This window comes from Phyllobates terribilis, unplaced genomic scaffold (genome assembly GCF_046119375.1).
Source record: "Phyllobates terribilis strain yellow unplaced genomic scaffold, ASM4611937v1 Scaffold_2__4_contigs__length_985480577, whole genome shotgun sequence".
Lineage (NCBI taxonomy): Eukaryota > Metazoa > Chordata > Amphibia > Anura > Dendrobatidae > Phyllobates > Phyllobates terribilis.
Window position 1 is genome coordinate 154,804,980 of NW_027362762.1, and position 13,016 is coordinate 154,817,995.

The window sequence follows — 13,016 nt, forward strand, 5'->3', positions numbered from 1 at the left end:
GGATGTGGGGACATGTGATGGCTCTGTCACCATGTGGATGTGTTGTGGGGACATGTGATGGCTCAGTCACCATGTGGATGTGATGTGGGGACATGTGATGGCTCTGTCACCATGTGGATGTGTTGTGGGGACATGTGACGGCTCAGTCACCATGTGGATGTGTTGTGGGGACATGTTACGGCTCTGTCACCATGTGGATGTGATGTGGGGACATGTGATGGCTCTGTCACCATGTGGATGTGTTGTGGGGACATGTGACGGCTCAGTCACCATGTGGATGGGATGTGAGGTCGACTATTGCACTACAGATAAGGACACAGGATCGCTCCTCTGTCATTTCCAATGCTGAGATGAATGACAGAGGACAGATACTAACACCCAATGAGTGTGAAGTGGGCGGGCAGAGGGCTGGACACTGAAGGCGGGGCTAGCTATGGCTGTGAGCTTACATAAAAAGCCCAGTTTGCTGCCTGGTCTGGTAGATCCAGATGTAAACAAAGTGGGTACAGGGAATGCAGTGAAATTCAGGACGAACGAAAGGTAGAAACAAAAAACAAAATGGATAGGGATGTCGTATATTACATTACAGCACGTATTAGCTAAAAAAATATATTTTGATATATGGGTCGGACAACTTCTTTAAAGGGATATTCCCATCTCCAAGATCCTATCCCAATATGTAATAGGTGTAATAATAATAATATTAGCAAATACATCCAATTAGAAATGTAGTATTGTTTTTCTGATTCGCTATGTCTTTTTCCTTATGTGCAGGCATTGCAAAACCTTAGGTATCCATGGTTACAACCACTGATATAGTGACAGCTAGTTGCTAGTGGTCGTAACCATGGATACCTAAGGTCCTACAATGCCTACACATGAGAAAAGAGACATAGCGAATCACAAGAACTATACTACATTTTTAATTGGAGGTATTTGCTAATATTACTGTTATTACACCTACTACACATTGCAAAGGATCTTGGAGATGGGAATACCCCTTTAAGCTATATATTGTTTTTAGCGGCAGAAATTTTGGCAACATGAATCAAGCGACTGGTTCCCTTTTACAGTTTCTGGAGGGAAATAAGACTCACATTCAATGTGAAGCGGCTGCTGCTGGGTACCACAGATCATCTTTTATTTAAGAGAATAGGAGGGGATGTGCAGCTCTCGGCAGCGGCAGCTACACATTGAATGGAGCCGTGCTGTCTCACTCCTTTCAATGTTTAAATCTGGCTGCTGCAGCTGATCGATGGGGTTGCCCCTCATTGTTCTGCTATTAGTAACCTATCCTATTGGCAGGTGCAGATGACCGTATGCTTTCTCCTTTGAGAAAATCGGGTCGATTATGCAAATCACACTCTATTCCACCTCTGATCAGAGTTAGATCATAGTGTGTTCTGATTCTCTGGGATGAGGAGAAGGTGGAGAAAAAATTTCTTCATCTTCGCCATTCTATCAGTCCGTGGTAATTGGAGTGTACACGGATGTCATCTGAATGCAGTTGGATGGTTTCCATGGATTCATTGACTTGCATGGCTGAGTGCAATCTGAAAATCAGATCAAACTCGGGCATGCAACGATTTTTTCCTTGGACCATGCTGGTCTGAGGAAAAAATATGACATTTGCACGGCCCCCAAAGACTAACATTGGTTCTAGTGCCATCTGAATAGGACTGAAAATATGCTTGTCTGCACCTACCCTCAGACTAGATCATCAATATTATACACCAGGACTTCCCATTTAATACTGTCTATAAGAGTCACAGTGATCCCAAATTCATATACGGTAGTTTTATATGTTTTTCTAGTTTTACCTATACAAAAAATTATATAGTCATATTTTAATATCCATAACATGTATATTTCTCCATCATTCATTGCCTTATTGAGGCTTGATATTTGAGTAACTAATTTTATTTTTAATATCATTATTTTAAATGTAAGTTCTGGGATTCTTTTTTTTCTCCACTCATTTAGAATGTAAGATAGTTCAGATTTGTTTGATCACAAAACAGGTGTTTTAGCTTTTTACACTTCCAGACAAAAATTGATGCTTGTATCTTCTGCATCCTGTTCCGCATGTTCATTTTTCATATCGGTATGTCATCTGGACTTGGACAAAAAAGCCTACCTCATGGTAAGTCTGTGAGTAGTGATTAACATAACATTGAGTAGCGACTAGTGTCACAACCATACTATATGCAAATTATCTCTTCAGAGAGGAAGAGGACTAGAACTCTAGTGCCACCTATAAGAAGTAGCAAACCTAAAAGTCAATATCGACTCTCCAACGAGCCTTGTCACATAACTTAGGATAAAAGCCAGAACAAGAATCTCAATTTGCAAACACTGTGTTTCAGGGTACTGTCCCTCATCAGAGCAAAGTGTGAAATCTGGTTTGGCTGGGTTAGAGGTGTCTGACCAGGATCCAAGGGGTGACGTTTCTCCTTGCGGACAGTGACATTTCACCTTGCGAGCCTTGTCACACGACTTAGGATAAAAGCCAGAACCAAAATCTCAATTTGAAGATACCACAAGGAGAAACATTACCCCATGGATCCTGGTCAGACGCCTCTCACCCAGCCTAACCAGATCTCACACTTTGCACTGATGAGGAGCAGTACCCCGAAATACAGTGTATGCAAATTGAGATTCTGGTTCTGGTTTTTATCCTAAGTCATGTGACAAGGCTCATTGGAGAGTTGATATTGACTTTTAGGATTGCTACTTCCTATAGATGGCAAAAGAGTTCTAGTCCTCTTCCTCTCTGAAGAGACAATTTGCGTAGTGTTACACGCACGCCACCTAAGATAAGATAGGGGCGAGACCGGTTACATGAATTCGTTTGAATCCTGGGGGAATCATTATTCCGTGCGACCATAGGCTGCAGCTTCTCTCAGGCACGGGACAGATTCAATTGCTGACCAGACACATTTGACAAGAGTCCTCATAAACGGTAGAACAGTACCATTTAATGAGGCACGGCCAGTGCAATGCAAATATCTCTTTGAGCAACAGTACAGTCTCCTTTGCAGCACAGCAGTACACAGTCTATTATCCTGTAGCACAGTACAACACAGTTTTAATGCATACACAACCACAGGCTTTTCCTTCACAAGGACTCAATTGTACACACCATTCTTTATCTTGCATGGAGATGGAGGGGGGTGGAGGGTTTGATGAGGGAGATGACAGGATTCCTTCCAGTCCTTATCTTCCTTTCCGACAAGACTCCATACTGTTAGCTCAGGGAGTCTAACTGACCTTTATTTAGCTTCCTTCCTGCCCTGAATTCTGTTCCCTTGCCTTCTGTGAGATACAGATCATAAGCCACCTTTCTCATCGGCTCCAGCCAAACAGTAAACAACTTCCCCACAATCCCCCTGGGGCTCTGCTAAAACACTCCCCTAATCCTGTGACTGTGTTAATCCATCTGTTACAGATCCGGATGGTGGAACCACTGTACAGTGGTACAAGGAGGAACAAGAGGAGCATAACTAAGGAACAACCTCGACCGACCCTGGCTACATGGCGGCTCAGTCGACTCCATGAACCAAGGAAGGACTGAGAGGGAGGACCAAGTGCCACTCTGGGACCGAGCTCGTGTGAGAGAGGCGACTCCCACGGGACTGGCGACAGGTGTAGACTGGCACGTCAGATAAACTCGGTAGTAGGCAAATTGATGAGCATGGCAGGTAGACAGGCTGGTGGGCACGGTTAATAGGCAGGCAGGCACGGCTGGTAGACAGGCTGGCGGGCATGGCTGATTAACCGGCTGGTGGGCACGTCTGGTAGACAGGCTGGCGGGCACGGCTGGTAGACAGGCTGGCGGGCATGGCTGATAGACAGGCTGGCGGGCACGGCTGATAGACAGGCTGGCGGGCACGGCTGATAGACAGGCTGGCAGGCACAGCTGAAAGACAGGCTGACGGGCACGGCTGATAGACAGGTTGGTGGGCATGGCTGGTTAACAGGCTGGCGGGCACGGCTGGTAGACAGGCTGGCGGGCATGGCTGATAGACAGGCTGGCGGGCACGGCTGATAGACAGGCTGGCGGGCACGGCTGATATACAGGCTGACAGGCACAGCTGAAAGACAGGCTGACGGGCACGGCTGATAGACAGGTTGGTGGGCATGGCTGGTTAACAGGCTGGAGGAGCTGAGAACTGACAGAAAGGTTAGGAGACCAAACTAACACGTTGCACTGGCACCTCCATATTGGGGGAGGTGCCTTATATATTACCTGTCCTCCGGCCATTAGCTGGGGACATCTTAGGATGACACGCGCGACCCCTTTAAGAGACAGGGAGCACGTGCGACCTAAGCACAATGCTCAGGGATCTGCTCACAGTGCTCGCACTCTGGGCACAGCCAGCATGGGAGACAAGCGGTGGCGCGGGAGACACCTGGCCGGGGCCGCAGTGGTAAGGGGGAGACACCTGCCCGGCACAGATGCCGGCGCTACAGTACCCCCCTCTTTACGTCCCCTCTTCTTTAAGCCCACAAGAAATTTGTCCTGAAGAAGAGGAGCCTTAATATTCTCCCTGGGCTCCCATGACCTTTCCTCAGGACCAAACCCCTTCCAATCCACAAGAAAAAAAGTCTTTCCTCTTACTCTCTTGGTAGCCAAAATGTTCTCTATCTCAAAAACATCCTCAGTGCTGACTGGAGCTGGAGCTGTACCAAGAACGTAAGAGAAGGAATTGAGGACAACAGGCTTGAGAAGAGACACATGGAAGGAATTTGGGATCCTTAATAAGGCAGGGAGTTTCAGCTTGTACGCCACAGAATTGATCTGTCTCAGGATCTCAAAAAGACCAATGAATCGTGGACCCAATCTGTATGTAGGAATCTTGAGACGAACATACTTGGCAGATAACCAGACCTTGTCCCCCGGACGGAATAGAGGCGGATCCAGATGTCTCTTATCTGCATGTCTCTTCATATGCTTAGAAGACTGCAACAACGAAGACTTGGTGTCCTCCCAGATCTCGGAAAAAATTTTAACGAGAGATTCCGCAGCAGGATTGTCAACAGAAGCGGAAACAGGAAATGGGATATTCGGATGTTGACCGTACACCACAAAAAATGGAGACTTGGCTGAAGATTCACTCACGTGGTTATTGTAGAAAAATTCGGCCAAAGGCAGGAGTTCCACCCAGTTGCTATGGTGGGCGTTGACGAAGTGCCAGAGGAGGCTAGTCAAGATTTGATTGATACGCTCAACCTGGCCATTAGATTGTGGATGATAAGCCGATGAGAAATCCAATGCGATGTTCAGAAGCTTGCACGCGGCTCTCCAGAAGCTGAAGTAAACTGGACTCCCCTATCCGAGATAATATGAAGGGGTAGACCATGGAGACGGAAAATGTGAAGAATGAACTCTTTAGCCAGCACTGGTGCAGAGGGAAGACCCGGCAAGGGAATGAAGTGGGCCATCTTGGAGAAGCGGTCAATGACCACCCATATGACAGTACAACCGGCCGATACTGGAAGACCCGGGATGAAATCCATCGCAATGTGTTGCCATGGAGCGGAAGGCACAGGTAGAGGAAGTAGTCGCCCAGTTGGAAGTTGTCTAGGAGTCTTGTTTCGAGCACAAGAAGAGCAGGCAGAGACAAAATCCGCAACATCCTTGCGGAGTTTCGGCCACCAATAATGTCGGGAGATAAGCAGAAGTGTCTTCTTCTGTCTGGCATGGCCTATCAGTTTAGATGAATGACCCCAGAATAGGACCCTCCTCCTATCCGGATCAGATACAAAAGTCTTACCTGGAGGAAGACAAGACAGATTAAACAGGGCGACAGAAATTATTCTGGAAAGCTCAATGATGTGTAGAGGCTCCTCCTCTTGGTCGATCGACAGAAATGATCTGGATAGTGCGTCTGCCTTGATATTTTTATCTGCCGGCTGGAAGTGTAGAGAGAAATTAAAGCGGGCGAAGAACAGAGACCATCTGTCCTGACGATGATTAAGTCTCTGGGCAGACTGCAGGTATGCGAGATTCTTATGGTCTGTGTAGATGACCACAGAATGCAGAGCCCTTCTAGCAAGAACCGCCATTTCTCCAGTGCCAGTTTGATGGCAAGCAGTTCCCGATCTCCTATGGAGTAATTGCGCTCAGAAGAGGAGAAAAGCTTAGAAAAGAAGCCCCAGGTCACCATTCGCCCGGACGAGGATTTCTGGGTGAGAACTGCTCCGGCCCCTGAGGAAGAGGCATCAACCTCCAGGAAGAACTGTTTGTTACAGTCAGGCTGGTGTAGCACTGGAGCAGAAGAGAAAGCTAGCTCCAAGGACACAAAGGCACTTTCTGCCTCAGGAGTCCATTGCTTGGGATTAGCCCCTTTGTGGGTCAGGGCAGAAATGAGAGCAGTCCGGGAAGAGAAGTGAGGGACGAACAGGAGGTAATAATTGTCGAATCCCATAAACCGTTGAATAGCCTTCAGCCCCTCAGGTTGGGGCCACTTTAGAACGGCAGACACCTTTTCAGGGTCCATCTTAAGACCAGTCTCTGAGATTATGTACCCCAGGAATGGAAGAGAAGTCTGTTCGAAAACGCATTTCTCGAACTTGGCATATAGACAGTTCTTTCTGAGCCTCTGCAGTACCTGTCGAATGTCTCTCCGATGTAAGGGCAAATCAGGAGAAAACACCAGGATATCGTCCAGGTACATTACCACGCAAGAGTATAGGAGATCTCGGAAGATGTCATTCACCAGCTCCTGAAAGACTGCTTGCGTGTTGCAGAGTCCGAAGGGCATCATGTGATACTTGTAGTGATCATCTCGAGTGTTGAATGCCGTCTTCCACTCGTCACTCTGGCGAATCCGGATCAGATTGTACGCACCATGAAGATCGAGTTTAGTGAAAATCTTTGCTCCTTTTAGGCGATCAGAAAACTCGGAGATGAGAGGCAGGGGATACTTGTTTTTAATAGTAATCTTATTTAGGCTCCTATAGTCAATACAAGGGCGAAGAGAGCCGTCCTTTTTCTTGGCAAAGAAGAATCCTGCTCCAGCCGGAGAGGTGGATTTCTGGATAAATCCCCTAGCAAGATTCTCTTCAATGTACTCAGATATGGCACGGTTCTCGGCCAGCGACAGGGGGTAGATTCGGCCACGGGGAGGTGAAGCTCCTGGGATGAGGTTGATGGGACAGTCATACGGCCTATGAGGAGGCAGTGTATCAGCCTCCTTCTTGTCAAAGACATCTGCATATGACTAGTGATGGGCGAGCACTAAAATGCTCGGGTGCTCGGCGCTCGGGTCGAGCAAATTGGAATGCTCGGGTGCTCGACCCGAGCAACGAGCCCAATGTAAGTCTATGGGAAACTCGAGCATTTTTTAGGCGGCTCCCCCGGCGGTCTGCAGAGGGAACAGTGCTCAAATGACATGGGAACAGCATGGGGAAGACTCCTGCAAGCATTTCTGACTCCCAGGTCACTGCTGTCAACAACGTTGTCAGAGGTATTACGCCACTTTTACGAACTCACAATAAAACATACAAAAACAAAACCAAAATGGATTTTCCTGGGAAATATGTTAAGGAACATCCTTTCCAGGGTAATGACTTGTATATAAGGCAAAATAAATAACCAAAACCAAAAATACTCCTCCACACATTGGGCTATGTTCACATGTAGCGTTATTGACGCGTTTTTGCACTTTTGCATTGCTTTCAACCGTGACAAATTCATTCACCGGGAGATGTTATTTTAACATTTTACAATCTTATCTGGCCATGTGGTATGTGAGACATGATCAGACACATCCTGTTTCATTTATGAAGGAGGAACTCTGAAAGTTACAACATCTATAGGGCCATCAGGCGGCCTTTACTATTCTTAAAGGGCCAGTAGTCGGCCCTCACTATTGTTAGAGAGCCCTCAGCCGGCTATGCTTTGTTGTTCCCATTACTAAAGAGTGGGTCTCCTATACTGTTTTTGCAGTGAGTGGCAGGGCTGGCCAACATTTGGACGCACCCCAATATCCCTTTGAAAATTTGGACACACCCCAATACCCCTTTGAAGAGGTTTAGAGGAGGGTCTTCTGAAAACAATGTTCCCATTATTAGGAAGTGGGTCTCCCATACTGTTTGCCTTTGCAGTGAATGCAAGGGCTGCCAAAAATTTGGACCTACTCCAATACCCCTTGGAAGAGACGTAGATGAGGGCCTCCTGAAAAAAAATGTTCCCATTATTAGGAAGTGGGTCTCCCATTGTGTTTGCCTATGCAGTGAATGCAAGGGTTGCCAAAAATTTGGAGGCACTCCAATGCCCCTTGGAAGAGACATGGAGGTCAGAGGGCCTCCTGAAAACAATGTTCCCATTATTAGGAAGTGGGTCTCCCATTGTGTTTGCCTATGCAGTGAATGCAAGGGTTGCCAAAAATTTGGAGGCACTCCAGTGCCCCTTGGAAGAGACGTGGAGGTCAGAGGGCCTCCTGAAAACAATGTTCCCATTATTAGGAAGTGGGTCTCCCATTGTGTTGGCCTATGCAGTGAATGCAACGGCTGCCAAAAATTGGGAGGCACTCCAATGTCCCTTGGAAGAGATGTAAAGGACCTCATGAAAAAATGTTCCCATTATTAGGAAGTGGGTCTCCCATAATGTTGGCCTATGCTGTTAATGCAAGGGCTGCCAAAAATTGGGAGGCACTCCAATGCCCATTGGAAGAGACGTAGAAGGCCTCATGAAATTTTTTTCCCATTATTAGGAAGTGGATCTCCCATAGTGTTGGCCTATGCAGTGAATGCAAGGGCTGGCAAAATTTGGGAGGCACTCCAATGCACCTTGGAAAAGACGTTCCCATTAGAAAGGAGCGGGTCTCCTATACTTGTAATGCCCATGCACTAAGTGTATGGGCTGACAAACATTTACCCCTGGGGGGTATACATGAACATACTGTATAAAATTTTTTTTTACGGGCATCATAAACAACCTTTAAAAAAATTATGTGGGTGTTGCATCACGGACCACCGTCACCCTGGTGATATGGTCGTGGAGGATGAGGATGAGGAGAAGGAGGAGGACAAGAGCAAATAGCCAAAATCAGGACGCGTATACCCATGTGTGGGTGTGAAAAGGTGCATGGGAGTACACCTCCCAAAAAAAGACACTGTATTTGAATTTATGTTATGCTATCATTCGTTGGTGTTGAGAAGTCTGGCCCAATCCAGCCCTTGTTCATTTTTATAAGCGTCAGCCTGTCAGAATTTTCAGTTGACAGGCGGATGCGCTTATCAGTTATAATTCCACCAGCAACACTAAAAACCTGCTCTGATAAAACACTAGTGGCAGGACAGGCCAGGACCTCCAAGGCGTAGAGAGCCAGTTCATTCCACGTGTCCAGCTTGGATACCCCATAATTATAAGGCACAAAGGAATCACGGAGGACATTGGTATGGTCAGCAAGGTACTCCTTCAGCATCTTCCCAAACTTTGCACTCTTTTATTATTATTATTTATTATTATTATAGCGCCATTTATTCCATGGAGCTCTCCATGTGAAAAAGGGGGTATACATAGCAAAAACATTTACATAATCTTAACAAAACGAGTCAGCGACTGGTGCAGGAGGAGAGAGGACCCTACCCACAAGGGCTCACAATCTACAAGTGATGGGTGAGGATACAGTAGGTGGGGATAGAGGAGGTCATGCAGTAATGTGGTGGAGTGGTGGTTACTGCAGGTTGTAGGCTTGTCGGAAGAGGTAGGTCTTCAGGTTTCTTTTAAAGGCTTCCACGGTAGTCGAAAATCTGATGTGTTGGGGTAGAGAGTTCCACAGTAGGGGGGATGCACGGGAGAAATCTTGTATGCGATTGTGGGAAGAGGAGATAAGAGGGGAGTAGAGAAGGAGATCTTGTGAGGATCGGAGGTTGTGTGCAGGTAGGTACCCGGAGACTAGATCACAGATGTATGGAGGAGACAGGTTGTGAATGGCTTTGTATGCCAAGGTTAGGGTTTTGAGCTTGAGTCTCTGGGCAATGGGGAGCCAGTGAAGGGATTGACAGAGGGGAGAGGCCGGGTGATAGCGGGGGGACAGGTGTATTGGTCGAGCAGCAGAGTTTATGATAGATTGGAGGGGCGTGAGAGTGTTGGAAGGGAGGCCACAGAGCAGGAGGTTGCAGTAGTCAAGGCGGGAGATGATGAGAGCATGCAGTAGTGTTTTTGAAGAGACTTTGCTGAAGAATACACGGATCCGGGAGATATTTTTGAGTTGAAGTCGGCAGGAAGTGGTGGAAAGGGCTTGGATATGTGGTTTGAAGGAGAGATCAGAGTCCAGGGTTACCCCAAGGCAGTGAGCTTGTGGGACTGGGGAGAGTGAACAGCCATTGACATTGATGGATAGATCAGATGTGAGATATGAATGAGAGGGTGGAAAGATGATGAATTCTGTTTTATCCATGTTAAGTTTTAGAAATCTGGCAGAGAAGAAGGATGAGATGGCGGACAGACATTGTGGGATTTTGGTTAGTAAGGAGGTGATATCGGGTCCAGAGAGGTAGATCTGTGTGTCATCAGCATATAGGTGATACTGAAAGCCGTGAGACTCTATGAGCTGTCCCAGGCCAAAGGTGTAGATGGAGAAGAGCAGGGGCCCTAGAACTGAACCCTGGGGGACACCGACAGTAAAGGGGCGAGATGAGGATGTGGTACGTGAGTGGGACACGCTGAATGTCCTGTCTGTTAGGTATGAAGAGATCCAAGATAGGTTCAAGTCCGTTATGCCAAGAGATGAGAGAATCTGTAGTAAGAGGGAATGGTTGACGGTGTCGAAGGCAGATGACGGGTCCAGGAGGAGGATGATGGAGTAGTGTCGCTTGGATTTGGCGGTTAGTAGGTCGTTGGTGACTTTGGTCAGGGCAGTTTCAGTCGAGTGATGTGGTCGGAAACAAGATTGTAAGCAGTCAAAGAGGGAACATGAGGAGAGATGGGAGGACAGTTCAAGGTGGATATGTTGTTCTAGTAGTTTTGAGGCATAGGGGAGAAGTGATATGGGGCGGTAGCTAGTCAGAGAGGATGGGTCAAGGGAAGGCTTTTTGAGGATGGGTGTGATTGAGGCATGTTTGAAACATGAGGGGAAGACACCGGTTGTTAGTGACAGGTTGAAGAGGTGGGTTAGGGTTGGGATGATGACTGCTTTAAGGTTAGGGATGAGGTGGGATGGGATTGGGTCAAGTTTGCAGGTGGTGAGGTGTGATTTGGAGAGTAAAGAGGAGACTTGACCTTCTGTAATGGTGGAGAAGTGGGGTTTGGAGGAGGAAGGTTGATTAGATATGAGGAGGGGTTGTGGGGACTTTAGGCAAAAGCTTTGTCTGATGGTGTCAATTTTCTGTTTGAAGAATGAGGCAAAGTCTTCGGCTGAGATGAGAGAAGAGGGAGGAGGCACTGGGGGATGAAGGAGAGAATTAAAAGTGTTGAATAGATGTTTAGGGTTGTGGGACAGGGAAGATATGAGAGATGAGAAGTATGTTTGTTTCGCTTCAGTAAGTGTGGACTTGAAAATAGTGAGGGATTATTTGAAAGCGATGAAGTGCTCGAGGGAGTGAGACATTTTCCATCTCCGCTCAGCAACCCTGGAGGCCTGTCGCAGTTCTTTAGTAAGGCTGGTGTGCCAGGGTTGCCTGTTAATTGTGCGAACTTTGGTAAGTGTGAGAGTGAGAGTACCCAGGGCCTGTGCGATGGGAGGGGCTGAAAAAACTCTCCCAGGACTTTGACAGTGTTCCCTTGCCTCTGCTGGATTGGAGTTGTGTCTCTCTCGGCTGTACTCCTTGGTTGTCCAACAAACTGTGACCATTTATGTAGACCTGTCCGTCTCAGGAATAAGAGATATAAAGTTCTCCTTGTTGCATGGGTCTAGAAGTGTCACCAACCAGTAATAACTGTCACCCAAAATTTTGAGAACGCGAGGGTCACGGGAAAAGCAGCGTAACATAAACTCAGCCATGCATGCCAGACTGCTAACAGGTAAGACTTCCGTGTCTTCACCAAGAGGACGACTGACCGTGCTCTCCTCCTCCTCCCTGTCCTCAGGCCATCCACGCTTAACAGACGGTATGGCAGTTGTGCAGGTAGTACCATTTATAGCGCATGAAACTAGCTCCTGTTCTTCCTCCTCCCCCTCTTCCTCATTGTCACCCAATCGACATTGGGATGAGATGAGGCTGGGCTGTGTGTAATCACCCTGTATGGTTCCTTGCTCCATCTCATCATGCTCCACCTGCAATACATCCTCTTTGATTGTGAACAGAGAGCGTTTCAGAAGACAGAGAAGCGGGATGGTGACGCTAATTATGGCATCATTGCTGCTCACCATCTTGGTAGAGTCCTCAAAGTTTTGGAGGATGGTACAGATGTCTGACATCCGGGTCCACTGCTGAGGTCTTATGTGTGGAGTCTGAACTGAATACAGATGGCCTTGTTGATGCTGGTAGTCAACAACTGCCCTCTTCTGCTCACAAATCCTTCCCAACATTTGCAGTGTAGAGTTCCAATGCGTGGAGACATCACACACCAGTCGGTGAGCCGGAAGCTGCAAACGCTGCTGAAGCACGGCAAGGGCGGCGGAAGCTGTAGCTGACTTTCTAAAATGGGCTCACAGGCAGCGTACTTTGACAAGCAGATCCATCAACTCTGGGTAGGTTTTGAGAAACCGCTGAACCACGAGGTCGCCACCAGGTTCCGGCTATTGTCACACACGACCATGCCTGGCTGCAGGTTCAGCGATGTCAGCCACAAATCTGCCTGCTCTTTTAGAGCTATCCACAACTCTTCAGCATTGTGCGGTTTGTCACCTAAGCATATTAGCTTCAACACAGCCTGTTGCCGCTTGGCCGAGGCAGTGCTGCAGTGCTTCCAGCTTGTGACTGATGTGGTCATTTCGGAGATGAAGGCTGAAGAGGAGGGGGAGGCTGAGGAGGATGAGGTGCAGGAACTGTAGACTGTGGGGGCAACCCTGATCGACCTAGGGCCCGCAATCCTCGGCGTCGGAAGGATATGTTCCGTCCCA